The sequence below is a fragment of the Nicotiana tomentosiformis genome, chromosome 7, assembly GCF_000390325.3.
Source record: "Nicotiana tomentosiformis chromosome 7, ASM39032v3, whole genome shotgun sequence".
Classification (NCBI taxonomy): domain Eukaryota; kingdom Viridiplantae; phylum Streptophyta; class Magnoliopsida; order Solanales; family Solanaceae; genus Nicotiana; species Nicotiana tomentosiformis.
In genome coordinates, this window is record NC_090818.1 from 26,800,774 (window position 1) to 26,819,870 (window position 19,097).

Consider the following 19,097-nt stretch of genomic DNA (forward strand, 5'->3'; position numbering starts at 1 on the left):
TACTGGCGATCCCTGATACGGTCATAAAACAAAGACCGAGCAACCACACAAGCTAATACCCGGCTAGGCTCTAAAGTTAAAATCATCAAGGAGCGGTTGAAAACTACTCAGAGTCGTCAGACGTCCTTTTCAGATATTCGTCGTAGGGATTTAGAGTACAAAGAAGATGATTAGGTATTCTTGAAGATTTCCCCATAAAGGGTATAATGTGGTTTGGAAGGAAAGGGAAATTGAGTTTGAGGTATGTCGGGCCGTACAAAATCATTCAAAGGATTAGTCAGGTGGCGTACAAGCTTGAGCTACCACCTGAGATGTCATTAGTTCACCCGGTGTTCTATGTGTCTATGTTGAAGAAGGTAGTTGGAGATCTGTCAGCTATTGTGCCGGTTAAGACCATTGAGATTAATGAAGAACTGTCATACGAAGAAATTCCAGTTGCCATTCTTGATAGGCAAGTCCGAAAGTTGAGAAATAAAGAAATTACCTCTGTGAAGGTGTTATGGCGAAATCAGGAGGTTGAAGAGCTTACTTGTGAGGTCGAGGAAGAGATGATGCACGAGGTCTGGTCCTATAAACTCAGCTTCCCCAATTTCGAACCACCCAATGGGAGATCTACATCTCCTACAATATAATACCTTAAATGGTGCCATTTGAATACTAACATGAAAGTTGTTGTTATAATCAAACTCTATGAGTGGCAAATAGTCATCCCATCTACCCTTGAAGTCATGAACACAAGCACGTAATATGTCCTCAAGTGTCTGAATAGTTCGCTCTGCCTGCCCGTCGGTCTGTGGATGGAATGTTGTACTAAAATTCACCTGAGTACCCAAACCTTGTTGAAATTTCTTCCAAAAATTTGTCGTGAACTGAGCCCCTCGATCGGAAATGATAGAAACCGGAGTGTCATGCAGCATGACTATTTACTTGATATACAACGGAGCATATTATTCTGCTATGTCGATAGATTTAACTGGCAAGAAGTGTGCTGATTTCGTGAGTCGATCCACAATCATCCAAATTGAGTCAAACTTGCACGGAGTACGTGGTAATCCTACTACAAAATCCATATTAATCATTTCCCACTTCCACATTGGAATTTCTATGTTCTGTGCATACCCACTAGGCTGTTGGTATTTGGACTTTACTTGCTGACAATTCGGACACCTTACCACAAAGTCTGCCGCCTTTCTCTTCATATCATTCCACCAATAGACTTCAAGATCATGATATATTTTTGTAGAACCTGGGTGAACGGAATACCTAGAAGTGTGAGCCTCGATCATGATTCTTTCTCGGAGACCATCCATATTCGAAACACATAACTCCCTTGGTAACTTAGCGTACCATCATCTAAGCCGAGAGAAAAATTTATAGTCTTATGCTTATGAATCCCCTCCTCCAATTGCACCAAAAATGGTTTGTCGTATTGCTTCCTTTGACTTCCACAACAAGCAATGATTCAGCCTTATTTTGCACAATTACCCTTCCTTCACTAGAGTCCGTAAAATGAACTATCAAACTAGCCAATCGGTGAACTTCCTTGGCCAATGGCCTTCGACATGCCTCCAAGTGAGCTAAACTACCCATAGATTTTCCGGCTAAGAGCAGCCGCCACCACATTGGCTTTTCCCGGGTGATATAGAATATCGATGTCATAATCTTTGAGTAACTCAAGCCATTTTCTCTGCCTCACATTCAGCTCCTTTTATTTGAAAATATATTGAAGGCTCTTGTGGTCCGTGAATACATCCACATGGACCCCATACAAATAATGACGCCAAATCTTCAATGCAAAAACCACAACCGCAAGTTCTAAGTCATGTGTTGGATAGTTCTTTTCATGATTCTTGAGTTTCCTAGAAGCATAAGCTATAACCTTGCCGTGTTGCATTAATACACACCCAAGCCCGATTCTCGAAGTATCACAATATACTATGAACCCATTTGTACGATCTGGTAGAGTCAACACTGGTGCTGTAGTCAATCTCAGTTTCAACTCCTGGAAGCTCTTTTCACAAGCATCTGACCATTGGAACTTAATTGCCTTTCGCGCCAATTTAGTAAACGGAGAGGCAAGAGTAGAAAACCCTTCCACAAGCTTTCTGTAATCCCCTGCTAAGCCCAAAAAATTACGTATCTCGATTGGCGTTGTAGGTCTAGGCCAATTCTTCACCGCTGAAATCTTTTGAGGGTCAACCTTAATTCCTTCTCTGGAGACAACATGACCCAAAAATGTGACAGATTCGAGCCAAAATTCACATTTTGAAATTTCGCGTACAATTGGTGTTGATGAAGAGTCTGCAAAACTGCCCTGAGATGATCGGCATGGTCCTCTTGAACTCGTGAATATACAAGAATATCGTCAATGAATACTATGACAAAGGAATCAAGAAAAGGCTTGAAAACCCGATTCATAAGATCCATGAAAGCCGTCGGGGCATTTGTTAGCCCAAAAGACATTACCAGAAATTCAAAGTGCCCATACCGGGTCCTAAAAGATGTTTTTAGAATATCGTGCTCCTTGATCTTCAATTGGTTGTACCCGGACCGTAAATCGATTTTGGAGAAGTATCTAGCACCCTGTAACTGATCAAACAAATCATTTATTCTTGTTAATGGGTACTTATTTTTTATTGTGACATTGTTGAGCTGCTGGAAGTCAATACACATCCTTAGTGATCCATTTTTCTTCCTCACAAAGAGAATCAGTGCGCCCCATGTTGACACACTCGATCGGATGAAACCCTTCTCTAAGAAATCCTTCAATTGTTCCTTCAGGTTCTTCAATTCTGCTGGTGCCATCCTGTAGGGCGAAATAGATATAGGTTGCGTGCCTGGCATAACATCAATCCTAAAATCAATCTCCTTGTCTTGTGGAATCCCAGGTAGCTCATCAGGAAAGACCTCTGAAAATTCATTCACCACCGGCACAGACTCGAGTGTAGGTGCCTCAGCATCGGTATTCGTAATCCGGACCAAATTATAGATACACCCCTTGTTAATCATCTTCGTGGTCTTAAGGTAAGAAATAAACCTACCATTTGGCATCACATTATCCCCCTTCCAATCAACAACTGACTCATTTGGAAATTTAAACCTCACAGTTTTAGTTTGGCAATCGTGCTTGGCAAAACATGAATAAAGCCAATCCATTCCCATAATTACATCAAAATAGACCATCCCCAATTCAATGAGATCGGCCACGGTACCGACCACGCACCGTGACAACACAACCCCTATAAACTCATGCGGCCATAATAGACTCACCAATCGAGGTAGATACAGAGAACGACTCAGGAAGCTATTCCGGTTCTATCCCAAATTCCATAGCAACATAAGGGGTAACATAGGACAAGGTGGAACCGGGATCAATAAGAGAATATACATCATGAGATTGGACAGTCAATATACTTGTGACAACATCTGGAGAAGCCTCTGCACTCTGGCAACCACTCATAACATAGAATCGGTTGGGTCCTCCTGAACTATGCACACCACCCCTAGCTGCACCACACCCTGTTGGTGCTGGAGTACCTCGAGCTGGAGGGGGTGCTGAAGATGTAGCAGCTGTAGAACTAGATGGATGTGTTGTGCCCCTGCCCGCACCCTGGCGAGATGAACGATACTTCTTCTGAATATGACCCATCAATCTGCACCCATAACATATGGGTAGGTCCATGTAGCAGATCCCCGAGTCCATCTTCCCACACCTGGGGCATGGGAGCCTCCGCTGCTGCTGGAATCTCCCTCCTGATCGGCCTTGCTGGTGGGGTCCCATGCTGCCCTGATTGGGCCTGAAAAGACCCCCCTACTGCTGACTGGGCCCTGCTGGCGGTGCACTGACTGAAGACTGAGTAAAAGACTAGGATGGCCCTGATAACCCTCCCCTAAAAGCTGATCTTCCCCCACCAAATGACTCCTCAAAGTTGCCCGCAGACCGGGCCTTGTTGGTACCCTCTCCCTCCATTCTGTTCTTCAACTTACGGTTCTCTGTAGCTTGATCAAATGTTACCATCATCCCATAGTTCATATATGAATTCAAGGCAGTTGTAGCGACCTCATTGATAACCAACGGGCTAAGGCCCTGTACAAACCGACACACTCTAGCCTCCATAGCAGGCAACATGAGAATGGAATATTTGTACAGACGCGCGAACTCCATGTGTTAATCCCACACGCTCATACTTCCTTGCTTAAGGTTCTCAAACTTTGCGACACGGGCTGTCCTAGTCTCGACCGGCTAGAAATGGTCTATGAAAGCGTCAACAAACTCACTCCACCTCGCTGAAGGGCTCCCGCTCCCCTCCTCCCGAAAGTCCTCCTATAGCTCAAACTAAGAATAAGCCACCCCTTTCAGGTGGTAGGCAGCCAACTCCACTCCCTCCGTCTCAATAGCACGCATAACCCGGAGAGTCTTATGCATCTCATCAATGAAGTCCTATGGGTCCTCCTCGGGATTAGCACCCGTGAACACCGGAGGATCCAACAAAAGAAACCTGTTCACCTTGGAACTACTAGAATCCCCTTGTTGGCTAGAAGAAGTGGGTGCAAAATTTGATCTATGGGCTTGAAAAACCACTATTTGTGTCAACATCTGGATAGATCCCCTAAGATCCCCGTCGGAAATACCAAAATCGGAAGATGGGGCTGGAGGTAGAACCGGAATATCAGTTGGAAGAACCACCGCACCCTCAGTAGGTGCAGGAACTCGTATGGCCTAGTCAGGTATAGTGGAATCAGGCAGTGTAGCAATCAGGGGATTATCCTCACCCCTCGGGTATTCACCCGCATCACCAAATAAAGGATCAACTGCCACTTCTGAGGCGGCATTGGCTCTTTGACCAGTTCTTGCTTTCTTCTTAGGTGCCATGTACTCAAAGTTAAAGTAATGCACGAATTAGAGAAGGAACAGTTTCACAATCAGTTTCATCGTACGATCCAGAATATCAAAAAAGGGTATTATTCCTAAATGTCCAAGTAGCCTCCAACTTATAGATGTGGTCGACAACACACCGATAAAGAGGACTCTACTATAAACGACTCTTAGACATCCTATGACACTTTAAAACCTTAGGCTTTGATACCAAGTTTGTCACGTCCCAACCTCGGGGAGCGCGACCGACGCACAACCGAGTGAACTCGGTCGAGCAAGCCTGTTAGATACTTTTTACCCAACTCACCCATGATGAAGAGAAGATATGATTTCATTAATTTAGACAGTATGGCGATCATATATACAATACTAAATTGTCTCATTGGTTACATCATTTTTAAGTTTCAAGATACACACATTCTTATGATTCGAGTGGAACAAGAGATCAAACACACAACATTATCTGTTTGACTTTTCTAGCACCCATATACAACCTACATAGTGTCTATGGAGCCTCTAAAAGATACAAAAGAGTGTTATGATAGTGACGGCAACAAGGCCCCGACTATACCTCAAACGTGATAATAATATGAACAAAAGATACAATACATGACCCCGAGATGAAGTGGGGCTCACCAAATCTGTTGGGAAGAGGATGTACCACTATCGCTGATCAACACTGCCTGCTATGAAACCACCTGCATCTATTTAAAGATGTAGCACCCCCGACAAAAGGGATGTTAGTACTGTCGAATAGTACTAGTATGTAAAACTAAACACCATATCAATAGAATGAATAATAATACAAGGGGGAAATAGTCATGAGTTCAATAAGAGCTTCAAACAATACTAAAACATCAAGTGAGGCTCACATAAGTTCTCAAGTCATTTTCCATGTTATTAGGTTGGGTGATCTTTATAGCCGATATACCATGATTCACAATACATCTGTATTCTTACACAGAATCTGATCTCGACCCTATCGGCTAGGTCGTCTCATTTGAGACATCAACCATAACCACAATTTCATTATAATTTCCAGCACAATTACCACTATGTGTGCGGCATGGCGTCCGATCATGGCCTAATCGGCTAGCCCGTCTCACCCGAGACATTACCTTTTTCAGTCAATCATCTCACTTCATACATATTTCACCTTTTTTCAATTCATTGGCACAAGTGGCCACAATTATAAATTCATTCTCGGCACTTGGCCGTTTTTCATAATTCCAGTTTCCCCTTTCCACATTCAAACATCATTAACATCATCAACAACAATAAGGCTTTCCATTCAAGACATTAAATACACATATGAACAATTAGGGAATCTTAGGTACATATAGGCTTTTCATACAATTTAGCATAACATCATTTATTCGATCTTGACTTGAAGTCTTAACATTGTTAACACATATTCCATATTTTAAACACATCCTCAAATGATAAGATGACATGATAAAGCATTTACAATACATATTGAGCATATATCCTTCAACATAAGCACATTCGGAATAGCCAATTCTATTATGATCAATTTGGGACTTACACCAATTACATGAATACCGTGGGGTTCGATTCTAAGAAGAAGGGGGTTTAGCCAACATACCTCAACTGAGCTTCCTTTAAACTTTAAAACATTCCAGAATTCTTAGCATTTCGATCTATTTTAGAAATATAACAAGTTGGACTAAAATTAGGAAGATGATCATGGTTCTAGCTCATTTGAGTATTTTATCGAACACTAGGTGCACATTAATATTTTTAAGGCCCTTTTGTGAAAGATTACAATATTTCCCAACCCATTATCTACCATTTTTAGCTCACAACCTCCCACATTCTTTGATAACACATGCATGCAAGATAACAACTCCCATGCCTAAAACATATCTTACTAATTACCCAATTCTAGAAAAAACTCGGAATTGAGGGTTAGGGTGTAGAATCTTACCTTTAGAATGATAACTTTCCTTGATAATCTTCAAGGATTGAGCAAAAATTTTTGGATATTAGGTTGAAGGTTACTTCCCCACTCTAAGAACTCTTTCTCACTCTAAAAATATTAGAAATATATTCAAAAATGGACTATGGCATATGTTTTAACGAAATAGGGTCGGGTTTAAAAGTCCAAAAATGAATCTACGGAACAAGATATGCAGTCTCATATGCGACCGCAAAATGGATATGCGGTCCGCATTATGGCGCACAATATGGTGCCAAAAATTGGAAAAAATTTGCATAGGTCTGCGGTAGATATGCGGCCCGCAGACCTGTTCTGCGGTCGCATAATGCATTGCAGAACCTCCCTCCGCAAGAATTCCAAGGTTGATTGTGCGACAAAAGTGCGGCCCGCGAAATGGTTATGTCGTCGCATAATTGGCCGCGAAATTGACATCAAAATGGCCCAAGTAGTTGCTTCACTTTTTGGCCATTCTGTGGTCCGCAGAGTGATTATGCGGCTGCATAATGGGTCACAGAAATGCCCAACCCTGCAAAATATTTTCTTTCAATTCCCCAGCGCATTGTTCAATCCAAAAAGTCCGAATCGCGGACCTTTACGCCTACCCCGGCATCACGGAACCCCGATTTTTAGTTAAAATTTCATGTGGCCTTACAGTCTTCCCTAGATGCTTGTCCTTCTCATAGTGATCCTTCGAATCATGCCGACGATGAAGCTTCTAGTAGTGAAGATAGAGGTGATGCAATACAAATCACTCATTGAATGATGTTTGAACTATTAACGTGTGAAATGTTTTGTCGTTGAGTATTATGTTTTGTTAATATAATTTAGTGGAGATGGAGATAATGTTTTGTTAATAATATAGTTTTGATATTTGTTATTGTTGTTGTTATTGTTGTTATTATTGTTGTTATTGTTGTTGATATTGGTTGAATGGCAGCAATGTAATGCTGCCATTATAGGTGATTGGTTGTTGGCAGGTGGTGCAACTATAAAACAGTTGTATTCTGCCAAAACAATACCTAGAAAACCGGCCGCCTACCGACCGAAGTCGGTCGGAACTGTTCATTTGAATTTCCCAGAAATTCAAAGTTACCGACCGACCTCAGTCGGAATTGTTGAATTTAAATATTAAATATTTTAACAATTCCGACCGACTGCGGTCGAAATTTTTAATTTTACATTTTAAATATTTTAAACATTCCAACAAAATTCGGTCAGAATTGAACAATTTTTTTAAAAAATTAATAATTAAAAGTTTCGACCGACGTCGGTCGCTAATTTGAAAATAATTTAAAATTATTTTTAAAACTAAAACTACCGACCGAAGTCGGTCGGTATGATTATTTTTGTCAAATAATTTGGTCAAAGTGCGTTGACGAATATCGACCGAAATCGGTCGGTAATATCGACCGACTGCAGTCGCTACCCTATTGCGACCATTCTTGTTTCGATGAATTGAAATCGGTCGATTTTTGTTCGATTCCGACCGACTTCGGTCGGTTTTTGTGAACGCTTTCTGACAGTTTTTTAGTAGTGTAATATTAAACTAACACTTAACTGCACATGATATTATAGGAAGCAATGGATATATTTGAAAGAAACTCCGAACTATATATTCCTACTTTCATTCTTTACTACAGAAATTATTTTTAGCTATACAATTTCCATGCTTAATAAATGAGGTGATAAAATTGTGGTTGTGAGACTTTAAAATAATTAAAAGAAATTCTGGATCTTACTTTCCGTATACATTATCTCATAGTTCATAACTTGTCCTAAGAAAACACGTTTTCTACCATACAAATAATAGCTAAAGTTCAACCTTCAACTAGCAAAGGAAAAAGATTCTTATCACATGGTTTCTGCTATAAGTAGAACATGATCTCTTTTATAAAATTAATTTCTTAACACACGATTTTAAATAAAAAGCAATTAACACAGAATGACAAACTTGAGTTAACAGTTTAACAAAGCATGTCGAAAACTTAAAGTCATGCTGTCTAAAACATAAAAGAAAAAATAAAAGCGAAAGCGGACATTTTCGCAAGCACACACTGAAACATAGATTCATCTAAAACATGCCAAATCTAAAAGAAAGACAAGAGAAAAATAACCGAAATTTTAGTGCATCGAACTAGGGCGATTTTTAGCGGCTACTCAAATCTACGGATTCGGATTGATGATAAGTGAGGATTTTGGCGGCTTATTAGCGCCTTTTACCTTTTGTTTTACTCTAAAAGTATTGAATTGTATTTCCGAAACTAATGAAATTATGCAAATTTGTCTCCCGAGATGAAATCCGACTTAAAAAGGAGTAATCCGAAACACAAGGCAATAAAGGGCGCAGAAGCACAAATGTGTGGTCCGTAGGAAAAATTGCGGCCGCAGATGAAAATCTGCGGCCGCAAACCAGGAGGATGAATTTAACAGACATTTGCGCAAAGTGCGGACCGCACATGAATTATGTTGCCGCGAGTCTAGGCTAAGAGTCGAAGATGAGAGAGTATGCAAAAAGACCAAGTCTAGGAGCCTCTGTGAATTGCGGACCGCACAAGAATTGTGCGGCCGCAGAAGAGTGCTTTGCGGCCGCAGTCCTAATTGTGCGGGCCGGAGAAGAGTTGCCTTGCTGCCGCAGTCCAGAAATGTGAGGCCTCGGAAGAATGCCTCGCGGCCGCAGTTCAGAAAAGTGCGGCTGCAGAACTCCAGTTCCTGCCAGATGAAGAAATCTGGGGACCGCACATGGAATTGTGCGGCCGCAAAACCTCCCGAGGGGCAATTTCGTCAGAGATTTTCAGCCTTGTATAAATAGACTAGTTTCACAAAATTAGGTCAAGTTTGAACTTCTGAAGTTGCTATAGCCGTTTTTCTTTATTACTTTAGAAAGTTTTACATTGCTTTGGTGTATTTACAATAGATTTAATCATTTTAAGCTTCGATTATGAGTTTAATTAATTTTTCTTCCTTATTTTCTTTAAACTCCATTATGAGTAGCTAGACTTTTATTGGGGTTGTGACCCAACCCTAGTGTGTAAACCTTATGGATATCTAATTTAATGATTGTTTATGATTGGACGTTGATTATTTAGCTTAGTTCATCCTTTAATTGTAGAATTAATGGTTGCAAACATTAATTCATGCCTATTTAACTTAGTTTCTACTTGAGAAAGAGGGACCTAGTGTAGGATAATTAGGCTAACAAGGAATTGGATCAATCGAGAGATTGATTAACCCAATTAAAGAGTTCAACCTAGAGATAATAGTAACCCGACTTGATCTCTTATCAACTGTTTTGGGTGATACCCATTTGGTCTTGAGAAAGCCAAATTGGGTAAAACTACTCTCTACCCGAGAGGTATTGAGTGGGTAATTTAGAGTTGAGAGCTATAACACACCCCAATCGACAATATAAGTATTAAAGTTTTTAGCCCATTAGGCAAACACCTAGGTCATGGTCACAACCCTAGGCTTTTTATCCATTTGGAAAAACCTTAAAAATAATTATCTCTAGTCTTCTTTATTTATTTTTGCAATCATTAGAGTAACATTAGAAAAAGAAAACAAATCCTTGTTGTGCAAGTGCAATCTAGATAATCCAATTGCTTAAATTAAAATATATACCCCTAACTCCTATCTTAGCTCCCTGTGGATTTGACCTCGACTCTTAGTTGAGTTTCTATTATTGCATACGACCGTTTCATATCTCTTTTGAGGTGTGCTTTGGACTTGATTAATTTTTGGCGTCGTTGTAGGGGAGTTAAAAAAGGTATTAGCTATATATTTGGGTGTGTTTTTGGAATATATTCTTTTCCTTCCATGTTACTAACTTGTTTGAGAAATCGTATGTACAATCATGGCAAACAATGAGCTCGAAAAATATTACTTTGGGGGGTGTGGACGTCGAGGATGAGCAAGTTAATGAGGTTCCTCTTGAACCTCAAACCAATAGAAGAGGCCAAGTGCCTCATGACAATGCCCCCGTTCTACCCCCATCTCCACCACGAGCGGCTCCACACAGGGTGTTACCCAATGAAGGATATGCAGTGCAATAGTCCCTCTCCGTATTAGGGGTGGCAACTTTCAAATCACCAATGTGATGCTCACTTTGCTAGAGCAACGAGGTTTCTTCACCGGTGATCCAAGTCAAAATGCATACAAATATTTGGAGGGGTTTGTGGACACTTGTTGGGGGAGAAAACAAACAAATGCCTCCGAGGATGCATTGAGACTGAGGATTTTTCCCTTCTCTCTATGGGAGAAAGCTTTAGATTGGTTGGAACGTTTTCCAAACCATTCCATTCACACTTGGTATGAGTTGGCAGAAAAGTTTATTTCTAAGTTCTTCTCTCCGAGGCACATGGCTACACTTCAGGATGAGATTTTGGCATTCAAGCAAGAGCCAAATGAACCACTACACGAGATATGGGAACGCTATAGAACAATGGTTAAGGAATGTCCCAACAATGATATGATAGAGAATATGATTCAACAAACTTTCTATCGTGGGATCAACACAACCAACCAATGTATAGTGAATCAACTTGTCGGTGGAACTTCATGACTACGCCTTATGCAGAGGCGTGTGAGATTTTAGATGAAATGGAGAAAACATCATCGGCATGGCAATCTTGGGCTAATGTTCCACAAGGTAATCCCAATGTGATCCACCTTCACAATGAGTAGCATGACCATGGGCAAGCCATTGCCGAATTGACTACCACCATGAATCAATTAGCAAATACTCAACTTCAACAAGTGCAAAATCCTAAGCAAGTCAATGCCATGGAGGGAGTGAACATGATGGTGAACAAAAGGAGGACCAAGGGTCCACAAGTGCAATATCGAGTGGATAATTGTGTGCAAGAGCATAGTGGTTTTGATCAAGACGATTCTTAAAATGAACAAGAAGAGGATGTGCAATATGTGAACAACTTTCAAGGGCAACGAAACAACCTAAAGGCCCAAACCAACAACAATGGCGACCTCAAAACAATCAAGGCAATTGGAATTCTAACAACCAAGAAAATTGAAGTGGTGGAAACAATCAAGGGAATTGACATAGCAATAATAATCAAGGAAATTGGAGTGGCAATAATCAAGTAAATTGGGGGGGGGGGGAGGGGGGTAACAATCAAGGCAGATGGAATAATAATCAAGGCAATCGGGGGTCGAATTTTCAAAGACCCCCGGTGTATCAACAACCGAGCAACCCACCTTCTTATCCTTCCCATGGTCCTAGTTCTTCAAACAATGAGATGGGGCATATTAATAACAAGTTCAAGGAAATTATGGAAAAGAATACTGATTCAGATCCCCAACTTGCCTCGCACAACACATCGATCTGCAACTTAGAATTTCAAATGGGACAAATCTCTCAAGCTCTAAATTTTCGTCCTAATGGGGCACTACCAAGTGACACGGTGGTAAACACAAAGGGTGAAAACAACACGGGGCATGACATGGCCATTACTACAAGAAGTGGAAGAGGTGAGAATGCACCCACCTCAAGTCAAAAACAACTTGTGGATGATGTGCAAGTGGTACAAGAAGAACAGGTCCTAGACAATGTGGTGCAATCAAATGATGAAGTCCGGATTGATATTGATGATAGTGTGAAAAAGACTCAAGAGGAGGTGAACCTGTCTAGGGATCACATTATTGGCATACTGGAGCCAGTAATGCAAAAGGCTAAGGCACCATTGCCTAAGCCCCAACTTTCATACCCTCAAAGACTTGCCAAACAAAATGGCGAGAATCAATTCAAAAAGTTCATTCAAATGATGAAGAGTCTCTCAATCAATGTGCCATTAGTTGAAGCTTTGAAACGAATGTCTGGTTATGCAAAGTTTATGAAGGATATCGTGACGAAGAAGTGGTCAATGAATTTTGAAACTATCAAAGTCACTCATCAAGTGAGTGCAATTATGCACTCAATGGCTCCTAAGTTGGAGGATCCCAGTGCTTTCACGATTCCTTGTACAATTGGAAGTACCGAGTTTGCTAAAGCTCTTTGTGATATTGAGGCAAGTATCAATTTGATGCCCTATTCGGTTTTCAAGTCCTTGGGAATTGGGCAACCAAGACCCATCTCTATGAGATTGCAAATGGTCGATCGTACTATGAAGAGACCTTTGGGAGTGATTGAGGATGTCTTGGTTCGTGTTGATAAATTCATTCTTCCGATGAATTTTATCATTCTAGATTGTGAAGTTGATTATGAGGTACCGATTATTCTTGGAATACCTTTCCTTGATACGGGAAAGCTCTTTGTGATGTTAATGCTGAAGAACTCACCTTCCGGGTGGGTGATGAACACGTGGTTTTCCATGTGTGTAAATCCATGCGACAACCAAATAGCAATGAGGTGTGCTCTTTTGTGGACTTGGTGACCGATGTTATTATTGATGATACAAGTGCCACAATCAATGTTGGTGATACGTTGGAGGCCGTCTTGCTCAACTTTGATGATGACGAGATGGATGGCTTCACGGAATGTGTGAACTCTTTGCAAGGGATGGGGTCGTACAATTATGCACCTCGGAAACTATCTTTGGATCTTGAAAATATGACAACTTCTCCTACAAAGCCTTCCATTTAAGAGCCTCCTACCTTGGAGTTGAATCCATTGCCTCCACATCTTCGGCATGAATTTCTTGGCCCTTGTTCTACTTTACCAGTTATTCTTTTCTCTTGTTTGACTAACGTGTAGGTAGATTCTACATTGGCGGTGCTACAAAAGAGGAAGAAGACTATTGGGTGGACATTGGCGGATATCCGGGGAACAAGCCCCGCATTTTGCATGCATAAGATCAACTTGGAAGAAAGCTCCAAACCATCTATTGAACATCAAAGGAGTCTCAATGAAGCTATACAAGAAGTGGTCAAAAAGGAGATTATCAAGTGGTTGGATGCTGGGGTTGTCTACCCCATCTCCGATAGTTCATGGACTTCTCCGATTCAATATGTCCCAAAGAAATGGGGCATGACGGTGGTCACCAATAACAAGAATGAGTTGATTCCTATAAAAACGGTGACCGGTTGGAGAGTGTGATGGACTATCGCAAGCTCAACAAAGTCAAAAGGAAGGATCATTTCCCACTTTCTTTATTAGAACAAATGCTTGATAGATTGGCCCGTCGTGCTTTCTATTGCTTTATTGATGGGTATTCGGGATACTACCAAATTCTTATTGCTTCGTAGGATCAAGAGAAAACAACCCTTACATGTCCCTATGGTACTTTCGCCTTCAAGTGGATGCTATTTGGTTTGTGCAATGTACCAACGACTTTTAAAAGATGTATGATGGCTATCTTCACGGACATGGTGGAGGACTACCTTGAAGTTTTCATGGATGACTTCTCGGTGGTTGGAGATTCTTTTGATGGTTGTCTTGTAAATTTAGATAAAGTGTTGGCAAGAGAAACAAATTTGGTGCTCAATTGGGAGAAGTGTCATTTCATGGTCGAGGAGGGCATTGTCCTTGGCCACAAAATCTCAAAGAATGAAATTGAAGTTGATAAGGTAAAGATAGAAGTGATTTCTAAACTTCCACCTCCATCTTCGGTGAAGGGTGTGCGGAGTTTCTTAGGCCACATAGGGTTTTACTGGCGTTTCATCAAAGATTTCTCTAAGGTGGTGAACCCGTTATAAAAAAATCTTGAGAATGATGCTAAGTTCAACTTCGATGATGATTGCATGAGAGATTTTGAATTGTTAAAGTTCAAGTTGACAACTACTCCCATCATCACCGCTCCAAATTAGAGTGTCCCTTTTGAACTCATGTGTGATGCAAGTGACGTAGCGGTTGAGGCTATTTTGGGGCAATGCATCAACAAGATTTTTCACCCGGTCTACTATGCTAGTAAGACCATGAATAGTGTCCAATTTAACTACACTGTTACGGAGAAAGAGCTCCTTGCCATTGTGTTTGCAATTGAGAAGTTTCGCCTGTACTTGATGGGTGCAAAGGTCATTGTCCACACGGATCATGCGACACTTTGTTATCTTATGAGCAAGAAATATTCCAAAGCTCGGTTGATGAGATGGGTGATTTTGTTATAAGAGTTTGATATTGACATCCAAGATAGAAAAAAAGGAGTGAAAACCAAGTGGCAGACCACTTGTTTCGTTTGGAGGAGGAGGGAAGGCCGCATGATGGGTGCCATGGTTTGCGGATCTAGCAAATTTCCTTGTGTGTGGAATCATCCCTATTGAGTTCTCTTCAAACCAAAGGAAGAAGCTCCAACGGGATTGTCAATATTATTATTGAGATGAACCATACCTTTTCTGGATTTGTACGGATGGGGTAATTAGACGATGTGTACCAGAAGACGAGCAAGGTAAAATTCTTGGAGCTTGTCTTTCTTCACCATATAGTGGTCACCATGGTGGAGTAAGAACGACATCCAAAGTGCTAAGTTGAGGTTTTTATTGGCCCACTCTTTATAAGGATGCTAGTGAGCTAGTGAAAAGATGTGATGAATGTCAACGGGCCGGTGGAATCTCAAAGAAAAATGAAATGCCTCTCACCACCATTTTGGAGATTGATATTTTTGACATGTGGAGTATTGAATTCATGGGTCCTTTTGTGAGTTCTTGTTGAAACACCTACATCTTGGTTGAGGTTGTTTATGTGTCAAAATGGTTTGAGGCCGTTGCTCTACCCAACAATGAGGCGAAAAGTGTGGTGGCGTTCTTGAAGAAGAATATTTTCACAAGGTTTGGTACTCTGCGGGCTACTATAAGCGATGGGGGGTCACAGTTTTGCAACAAGGCTTTCGACACTTTACTTAGCAAGTATGGTGTTATTCATAAAGTCACGACTCCCTATCATCCACAAGCTAGCGGTCAAGTGGAAGTCTCCAACCAGGAGATAAAGAGTATTTTGTACAAAACAGTGAATGCTAACCTGATGGATTGGTCCAAGAAGCTTGAAGATGCATTACGGCCTTATCGGACGACATACAAAACCCCTATCGGAATGTCGCCATACCGGTTGGTATTCAGAAAAGCTTGTCATCTTCCGGTGGAACTTGAGCACAAAGCCATATAGGCTCTAAAGAAGTTAAATCTTGATGGGGATGTAGCCGCTAACTTGAGGGTTGCGCATTTGAATGAGTTGGATGACTTCCCATACCATGCTTATGCAAGTTCTTCCTTGTACAAAGAAAATATGAAATATCTTCATGACAAATATATTTGGAACAAAGAGTTCAAAGTGGGCGATCTTGTGTTATTGTTTAACTCAAGGTTGAAGATGTTTCTCGGGAAGTGAAAGTCTAAATGGAGTGGTCCTTTTTAAATTGTGGGTGTGACACCTTTTGGTGCATTAGACTTGAAGAAAAAACATAATGAAGTATTCCGAGTCAATGGTCACTGAGTGAAGTACTATTTGAAAACAGTTGGAGATAGCCACATCGTGGCGGTCATTCATTTCAATTAATGGCGTTCTGCGTCGTGTCGCGACGTTAAATCAGACGCTTCTTAAGAGGCAACCCATGTTTCTTTTCCTTTTTTTCTTTTGTAGTTAGGTATTATTTTTGTGCTAACTTGATTTGAAGTGTGCTACAGGGATGAGTGGGACTTACATGAATTGTGGACAGAAATCTGGCTAAGTGTTGCAAAAATATTGCGGACCGCAATTTAATTTTGCGGACCGCACATTTATAGTTGCTGCAGTGAAAGTGCATTACGACCACATAATTATCTTTCGGATCGCACAAATGAAGGGTTGAAATTGCAAGCTCTCTGAAGTTAGCCCGTCAGAGAAATGGTCAATGTGTGACAACAAGAGGAATTTTGCGGCTGCAACAAGAAATCTGCGGCCGCACACAAAATTGTGCGGACCGCAACTGAAGAACCAAATATGCATCCCCAGGTAACAGAGTGTGGACCGCACATGAAAATGTGCGGTCGCTCTCGACCTTTCCCTTCTTTTATGAATCATTAGTATAAAAACAAGGGTAGGGGCAGGGTTTACAGTTTTCCCTCTTTGAGCACAAAATTTGCACTATATTGAAATCTCTTGGTGAATCATCTACCCACACGCCCAACAATTATGATCCCTCATTCCTTACACTCATTCACATCTAGTATGCTTAAATTCCTTGTTAAAATTTTGCATTTTTTGTTTAATTTATAGCTTTTTAATTATTTTTAGGCCATTTGTTAGTAGAACTCGATTGTGCATTCATGTGAAAGTAAATCTGTAGTGGGTTAACAAATACATGCTCATTAGGGACATGTTCATCGTATTTTCATGCCTTTATGCTTTTGCCATGTCAAAATTTGCACAAAAATTGCAAAACCTAGATTGAAATACTAGACTGTTCGTAGTGTTTTGAATTCTTCCGCCACACCTGAAATTGTGCGGTCCCCAGAAGTTGATTCTAGGGCATCTTTAGTAAAGAATGGGTCTGTTGCCGCAAGGTAAAATGTGCGGACCACAGAATTCCAATTGCAGTAGCAGAACAACACTTTTACTGTCATTAGAGAGTCTACAAAATTGTGACTCAAATTTGCGGCTGCAAGGTAAAATGTGCGGACTACATAAATCTTATTACAACTGCACAATAGCCAATTCTCTGTCATTAGAGAGTTGGCATATTATGAGTTTATGAGCTGCGACCGCAAGAAAAATTTTACGGACCGCAATCCACTTTTTTGCTGCTGCAAGGAAGAATTATGCGGTCCCCAAGGCCTCATTTGCGGCCACAAGAAAATTGTGCGAACCGTAGACCCTTATCCTGCAAGCATGTTTTAACTGTGAACCTCACTGTGTTTTCTGGTGTATACTTGTATATCTCATTGTATGTCTGAACTTTGAATTGCAACTAACAATCGCCTTTGCTTGATACAGAGAATAGTTCGATCTAGAGGCAGATGTGTCACTTCTAAAGGGAGAGGTGAACCTTCTAAGGGTCAAGATAAGAGTGCCTTACCCCTCGGCCAACAAAGGACAATAACAAATAAATCTACAACCGGTAGAGGGAGAGGTGCAGATCTCTCCGAGACGAGCTCTTATGTCCCATCTAGGGAATCATCAGAGGCAACTCAGCCTGTGTTCAAGAACAACAGGCTGTACAATCAAGGATGTCAGGGATATATCAACTCAGGGACGAGACGTCCTTATCTCATAGAACTTCCGAGGGTTCGAAAAGTGCTAGTCAGGCTTTTAAGCAATCCATTACACCTGTCCCCGAGGCACATGATACATCAGTTCAAGACATCCCCGATGATGGTAGAGAGTGAGATGCCACAACTGCCGGCCTTGAAAGGTCAAAGAAGAAAGAGGTCTGGGAGGACCGGTTTGTCAGCTTGGCTGCCTTCACTAGCTTCATACATTTTTGGCTAGTGAGGTCGCTTACTCTTGAGCGACAATTTCAGTTGAAAGATCTAGAGAAGTACAACCCAACAGTGTTGAGACAATTCAAGGAACGAAAGAGGTTGATGTGGTTCACCTAGAGTGTGGTGGATGCCAAGGAGTACCTTGTCCGTGAATTCTATGCCAATGTGGCACATATAAAAAAAGGGACAAAGGTCACCAAAGTGCGTAACCTCAAAGTGAGATTTGATCAGCACACACTCAACACATACTTGGGTTTTGAAAACATTGAGCCAAAGGAATATTTGGAGAAGTTGGCGATGGGAGATGCAGCCCGACCTTGGTTAGTAGATATTCTAGCAGCACCGGGGCCACCACCACCATAGATTTCCACTAGGGTTCCTATCCACAGGAGCACGCTGAGTTTTGAGGCGAAGGGGTGGCAAACCTTTGTCTGCAGCAGACTAGACCCATGCTAGAATGAGACTTACCTTCCAATTCCTCGAGAGGTCTTGGTTGCTTCTATTATGGACGAGTACCCTATTAATGTGGGGGTCGTGATGTCGGCCAACATCTCAGTGATTGCTCGGCAGGATGACTCATCTTATCAATATCCCAACACTATCACAAAATAACTCACAGATGTACGGGTAGAGCCGAAAGATTATAACACAAAGGTGAGTCCGAAGAAGCCTTTTACTTGGTATTCACTGATGGATGTAAAGAATCCGAAGAAGAAAGTCCAGCCTCCTACCACTACGGGCCAGTCTAACGAGCCAGCTACAGTATCCTTTATCCAGTGCCGCAACCATACCTTCGCCATCATCCACAGCTCCTTCTGCAGCTCCTGCCATAGCTTCCACTTCGGTTTTAAAGATGGTGCACATGCCTACTGCTCCACTTTCTGTGCTACGAGTCTCCCAAATATTGGCGAGCCTCAA